The following is a 7,225-nucleotide window of genomic DNA, read 5'->3' as shown; positions in this document are numbered from 1 at the left end:
CTTGACATGCCTATTCGTGTTTCTACTCCGGTGGGTGAGTCTGTGATAGTCAAAAAGGTGTATAGGTCTTGTCTTGTAACTTTTATGGGGAGCAATACTCATGTAGACTTGGTTATCTTAGAAATGGTTGACTTCGATGTGATTCTGGGTATGACTTGGCTCTCTCCAAATTTTGCAATCTTGGATTGTAATGCTAAAACTGTGACGTTAGCCAAGCATGAGACAGATCCGTTAGTGTGGGAGGGTGACTACACTTCCAATCCAGTTCGTATCATCTCCTTTCTTCGTGCTAAGAAAATGGTTAGAAAGGGTTGTTTAGATTTCTTGGCACACCTCAGGGATGATACTACCCAAGTACCTTCAATTGAGACGGTTTCAATAGTCCGTGAGTTTCTGGATGTGTTTCCGGCAGACCTTCCTGGTATGCCACCGGATAGGGATATTGATTTCTGTATTGATCTGGAGCCGGGCACTCGCCCCATTTCCATACCCCCTTATAGGATGGCTCCCGCTGAGTTAAGAGAGTTAAAGGCCCAACTTCAAGAGTTGTTAAGCAAGGGCTTTATTAGACCAAGAGCATCCCCTTAGGGTGCTCCGGTGTTATTTGTGAAGAAGAAGGATGGGAGTTTTCAGATGTGCATAGACTACCGGCAGTTGAACAAGGTAACTATTAAGAACAAGTATCCCATTTCTCGCATTGATGACTTGTTCGATCAGTTACAAGGTGCTTGTGTCTTCTCTAAGATTGACTTGAGATCCGGGTATCATCAATTGAAAATACGGGCAACGGATGTGCCAAAGACTGCTTTTTGAACCAGGTATGGGCATTACGAATTTGTAGTAATGTCTTTTGGTCTTACGAATGCCCCTGCTGCTTTCATGAGCTTGATGAACGGGATTTTTAAGCCATATCTGGATCTCTTCATCATTGTATTTATTGATGATATATTGGTATACTCGAAGAGCAAGAAAGAACATGAAGAGCACTTGAGAATGGTATTGGAAATGTTGAGGGAGAAAAGGCTTTATGCCAAATTCTCTAAGTGTGAGTTTTGGCTAGATTCAGTGTCCTTCTTGGGGCACGTAGTTTCTAAGGATGGGGTGATGGTGGATCCTTCTAAGATTGAGACAGTGAAGAATTGGGTAAGACCTACTAATGTGTCAGAAATAAGGAGCTTTGTTGGTTTAGCTAGCTATTACCGTCGATTTGTCAAGGGATTCTCTTCCATTGCTTCCCAATTGACGAACTTGACTAAGCAGAATGTTCCATTTGTATGGTCGGACGAGTGTGAAGAAAGCTTTCAGAAGCTCAAGACTTTGTTGACTGCCGCACCAATCCTTACCTTGCCAGTGGAAGGTAAGAATTTCATTGTCTATTGTGATGCATCCTATTCGGGCTTGGGTCCGGTTTAGTGCAAGAGAAGAATGTAATTGCTTATGCTTTGAGGCAATTAAAGTTGAACGAACGTAATTATCCGACCCATGATTTGGAGTTGGTTACGGTAGTGTTTGCATTAAAGCAATGGAGGCACTATCTATATGGAGTTAAGTGTGAAGTCTACACAGATCATCGTAGCCTACAGTATGTCTTTACGTAGAAAGATTTGAATTTAAGACAGAGAAGGTGGATGGAACTACTGAAGGATTATGACATCACTATATTGTATCATCCGGGAAAAGCTAATGTTGTGGCAGACGCTTTAAGTAGAAAAGCAGGGAGCATGGGTAGTTTAGCCCACTTACAAGTTTCTAGACGTCCATTGGCTAGAGAGGTTCAGACTCTGGCTAACGACTTTATAAGGTTAGAAATAAATGAGAAGGGAGGATTTTTGGCCAGTATGGAGGCGAGATCTTCTTTTCTTGACAAGATCAAGGGAAAACAGTTTGATGATGAGAAACTAAGCCGAATTCGGGATATGGTGTTGCGAGGAGAGGCTAAAGAAGCAATAACGGATGAGGAAGGTGTTTTGAGAATTAAGGGAAGGGTATGTGTGCCCCGTGTTGATGATTTGATCCACACTATTCTTACAGAGGCTCATAGTTCTGGATATTCTATACATCCTGGTGGAACCAAGATGTACCGTGACCTAAAGCAACACTTTTGGTGGAGTAGAATGAAGCGCGACATTGTTGATTTTGTTGACAAATGTCCAAATTGTCAGCAAGTAAAGTATGAACACCAAAGGCCCGGAGGAACGCTTCAAATAATGCCCATTCCTGAATGGAAGTGGGAGAGAATTGCAATGGACTTCGTGGTTGGTCTTCCAAAGACAATGGGTAAGTATGACTCCATTTGGGTAATTGTTGACAGATTAACTAAGTCTGCTCATTTCATTCCGGTCAAGGTGACTTATAATGCAGAGAAGTTAGCCAAACTTTACATCTCAGAAATTGTTCGATTGCATGGAGTTCCACTTTCCATTATATCAGATAGAGGTACGCAGTTCACTTCTAAGTTTTGGAGAACATTGCATGCTGAATTAGGTACTAGGTTGGACCTTAGTACTGCATTCCACCCTCAGACCGATGGTCAGTCTGAGCGAACAATTCAAGTGTTGGAGGATATGCTTCGTGCATGTGTGATAGAATTTGGAGGTCATTGGGATAACTTCTTACCCTTAGCAGAGTTCTCATACAACAATAGCTATCACTCAAGTATTGATATGGCTCCTTTCGAAGCATTGTATGGGAGGAGCTGTAGGTCTCCCATTGGTTGGTTTGACGCATTTGAGGTTAGACCTTGGGGTACTGATCTTTTGAGGGATTCATTAGAGAAGGTGAAATCTATTCAAGAAAAGCTTTTAGCGGCTCAAAGCAGGAAAAAGGAATATGCAGATCGAAAGGTTAGAGACTTGGAGTTCATGGAGGGTGAGCAAGTCTTGCTGAAGGTTTCGCCCATGAAAGGGGTGATGCGGTTTGGAAAAAGAGGTAAGCTAAGCCCAAGGTATATTGAACCATTTGAAGTACTTAAGCGAGTAGGGGAGGTGGCTTATGAATTAGCCTTGCCCCAGGACTGTCAGGAGTGCATCCGGTATTTCATGTGTCTATGTTGAAAAGATACCATAGGGATGGAAACTACATCATTCGTTGGGATTCGGTTCTTCTTGATGAGAATTTATCTTATGAGGAGGAGCCTGTTGCCATTTTAGATAGAAAAGTCCGCAAGTTGAGGTCAAGGGAGATTGCATCCATCAAAGTTCAATGGAAGAATCGACCAGTTGAGGAATCCACTTGGGAGAAGGAGGCTGATATGCGAGAAAGATACCCACACCTGTTTACAGATTCAGGTACTCCTTTTCGCCCTTGTTTTTCTTCTTGTGATCGTTCGGGGACGAACGATGGGTAAATTGGTATCTATTGTAACGACCTGTTTAGTCGTTTTGAGCAACAGATTTTATTTTTGGAAAAACTGACTGAGACGACGGATCCCATGACGGACCGTCATGGGCACGACGGACCGTCGAGGGGGTCTCGTTCCAAAACACTTAGAATTCTGAAATTTGGGTACTGAAATCGACTCTCTGAACTTCGTGACGGAATGGCAGGATGGACCGTCACAGGTGTGACGGGCCGTCACAGGTGTGACGGACCGTCACAGATCCTTTAGTGAAATTTAGTCTCTGAACTTTGTGACGGAAGCAGCAGGACGGACCGTCGCAGGCACGACGGGCCGTCACAGACTGCGTAATCCCAGGCTGGGTCGGATTTCTGTTTAATATTTTAAGGGGCGTTTTGGACTATTCCTGCTTATAATTATAAAGTTAGTGGTTGAATATTAATAATCCAATTTCTTGAGGGTTAAAGGAGATAACCTTAAATTAATTAGTGGGTTATTTTTGTCATCTTTTATACTTAATTATATGTTAATTAGGGTAAAAGAAAGAGGGTTTGAATAAGAAAAATAGAAAGAACAAGGAGAGGGAAAGAGAACGATCGAGAGAGAGAGGAACGAAGAAGAAAGCAAAGACTTTGAGGATTAGCTTGCTTGATCACAATTCTTCGGTGGAGGTAGGTTATGGTTATATGCTATTCGTAGTAAACTCTTAATAGCGAATGATATGTATTGGGTAGTGTTGTAAACCCTTCTATATGCTTAATTGTATGCTTGCGTGAATGTGATTATATAATTGTGATAAAATAAGCATGATGAAGCTATTGAATCCTAAATCTTGAAAAAGAAACCCTAATCTACTTTGTTAATGATGATGCCTTGGTATAAAAGAAGGCTTGATGAACGAAAGTAGTGAGATTAGGGGATCGGGTGCCACGTTCCGGTACCAGGATAGTATATGAGGATCAGAGTGTCACGTTCCGACACCAGGATAGTATATGGATCGGGTGCCACGTTCCGGTACCAGGATAGTATATGAGGATCGGAGTGTCACGTTCCGACACCAGGATAGTTTATGGATCGGGTGCCACGTTCCGGTACCAGGATAGTATATGAGGATCGGAGTGTCACGTTCCGGCACTAGGATTAGTAAAGAGAATGAATCTTGAAATATGTTAATATACTCAATTTAATGAACCTAATTCCCAAATGAGTATGATGGGGAGGCGTGAGTCCTCATTGATGTGCTTGGTGTTGTGACCAAGGGTTATGGAAATTGTAAATGCCGCATGTTGAGTATTGCAGTTGATTTTATGATATTATCTGATATATACTATTTTCTATTTTGAGTTGGCCGATGATATCTACTCAGTACTCGTGTTTTGTACTGACCCCTACTTGTATGTTTTCTTTTTGTTCATTGTGGAGTGCAGCAAACGTACCGTCGTCTTCAACCCAACCGCAACTCTAGCCAGTCTTCATCACACCAGATTTCAGGGTGAGCTAAAGCTTCTAGCTTGGACTGGATCTTCTTCTTCATGTCTTGATGCCTTGAAATTCTGGCATAGACTAGCTATTATTTATGTTTAGTTTCTTAGATACTCTTAGCTTTAGTAATTTGAGGATAGATGTTCTTGTGATGATGACTTCCAGATTTTGGGAATAATGATAAGTTTGAGTTTTAGAAGTTCATTATTGATTTTGTTAATGAGTTTTAAGTCTTCCGCATTGTTTTTCTATTTATTATGTTTGAAATGTTGGGTTTTAGATTGGTTGGTTCGCTCACATAGGAGGATAAATGTGGGTGCCAGTCGCGACCCGTTTTGGGTCGTGACAGATGACAATTATTTATCCTCAAAAAATTTAAGTAAAAAAAAAAAGGCAAACATAATAACAAAATTGTTCTTTTCATAGGTAGTTAGAAGGTCATAAAAAAATAAAATATTATCCGGCAATTATTTATCTTAACCAATTGCATAATAATTTAAGGGTATAATTAAAAAGAAGTTTTTTTATAAAGTTTTAATCCAAACACAAGATGAGGTGAGAAATAATGAACCAAGCACTTGATAAAAGTAATTTCAATATTATTAATTTCTGCATCATTAATTTTTACATTATTAATTTCAATATTACTAATCTCGATATTATCAATCTTCGTACCAAACAAACGATTAAACTTAAAATTGACCCACAATAGGATAATTGTGAGAGGTGTAAGGGGTTGGTGAGGGGACAGGTGGGTCCAAGTGAGCGATCACATATTTGGGTGTGAGTGACAATATAGTTTTAAAAAACAAAAGTGATATGTGTTAATTAAAATTTAAAATCATTGAGTGGCCACACAAATATAACGACGAAATAATATATTTAGTATAATATGATATTAATAAAATTTGATAAGAATAAAGTCTTTATAAATTTTAGGTGTAAAGGTTTGAAAAATATCTCAATTTTAATTAAATTTGTTATTGTAATACTAAAATTTAATGAGGATATATTATTTTTTAAAACTATTTAATAGTGTGTTTTTTGCCCCTTGAACTATTTAATAGTGCATTAAGATATATATATGTCTATGTTGATACATTACTATTATAATTTTGCAATATTTTTATGTCCATGTGGATAAATATATATGCTTAAAATACGATATTAAATAGTCTCGGAAGGTAATAGGTCCTCGTGAAAGTTTAGTATCGCAATAACAAATTTAACCAAAATTGGGATATTTTTTAGATCTTTATCCCTAAATTTTATTATTATTTTAGAGTTAAAAAAATTATTTTTGATAAATTCTAGAGTCAAGAAAAAATAATTCAAAAATTTATAAAGAGAAATAAAGATGTTCACGAGAGAATACTATAGTTAATCTGATAAATCATTCTAAACAATAATCAAACAAGATACAATAGTAATTAGTGTAAAAAGTTACCAACAATAACCAAATTCGAAGGACAAATAAACTAATACAAATAAATACTCTTTATTTTACGAAGAATGACCTGATTTGATTTGATAAGGAGTTTAAGAGTATAAATAAGACTTTTATATTTTATAGTCCTAAATTAAAGTTAGATTAAATGCACAAAATTGTACTTTGATTTTGTGGCCTTAAATATACCACGTGGAAAACTGTAATTAAAATGTTAAAAAAAAAAATAGGTCATTCTTTTTTAAATAGACTAAAAAAAAAAGAGGTCATTACTTTTGAAACAGAGGGAGTAATAAAAAAGAAAAATAAGTCACACGACTCACGAGGCTCAATAGTATTTTGGAAGTTTCAACCCTAAATATGTGTTTTTCTGTTACTTACCTCTTTTCCTTTTATTTTAGGAAAAACATAAACATATTTTCGAACTTTCGTAAATGATATGGATATTTCATTTGTCATATTTTTGGGATATTAGTGTCGTGTCATTCAAAAACTAGAGCATGTATATCCATTATCTATTTTTAGAGTCAAACTATAAACTTTGATTAACATTTTAAGATGTATTCTTTCATCATATTAATATGCAAAAATTTGTAATTTATAGTACTTTTCATATAGTTTTAGAATATCTAATTTTTTGTTGTTTAAAATATCGAATTAATGTAATTTAATTTAACTTTGAAAATTAATCAAATTGACTTTCAAAAAGCACAACATGACAAACAATTCCGGACAGATGGAGTATTCTTCTCTCAAAATTATATCCTCGATAAACATAATTATTTTTACAATGAAATAAAATTATTTTTTTTATTTTTGATTACGACTCTTTTATAAATTATAAAATAGAAATAGATGTAGCATTATTGAGTAAACACGTGAAAAATGTTTTTAAATTACAGTATCTTTTTTTTGGCCCTTTTCAATATTATGGTCCCATGGTTGTCTTATATATTAAT

The sequence above is a fragment of the Solanum lycopersicum genome, chromosome 11 (genome assembly GCF_036512215.1).
Source record: "Solanum lycopersicum chromosome 11, SLM_r2.1".
Classification (NCBI taxonomy): domain Eukaryota; kingdom Viridiplantae; phylum Streptophyta; class Magnoliopsida; order Solanales; family Solanaceae; genus Solanum; species Solanum lycopersicum.
The sequence above is the reverse complement of the archived record's forward strand: the minus strand, read 5'-3'. Positions refer to the sequence as shown.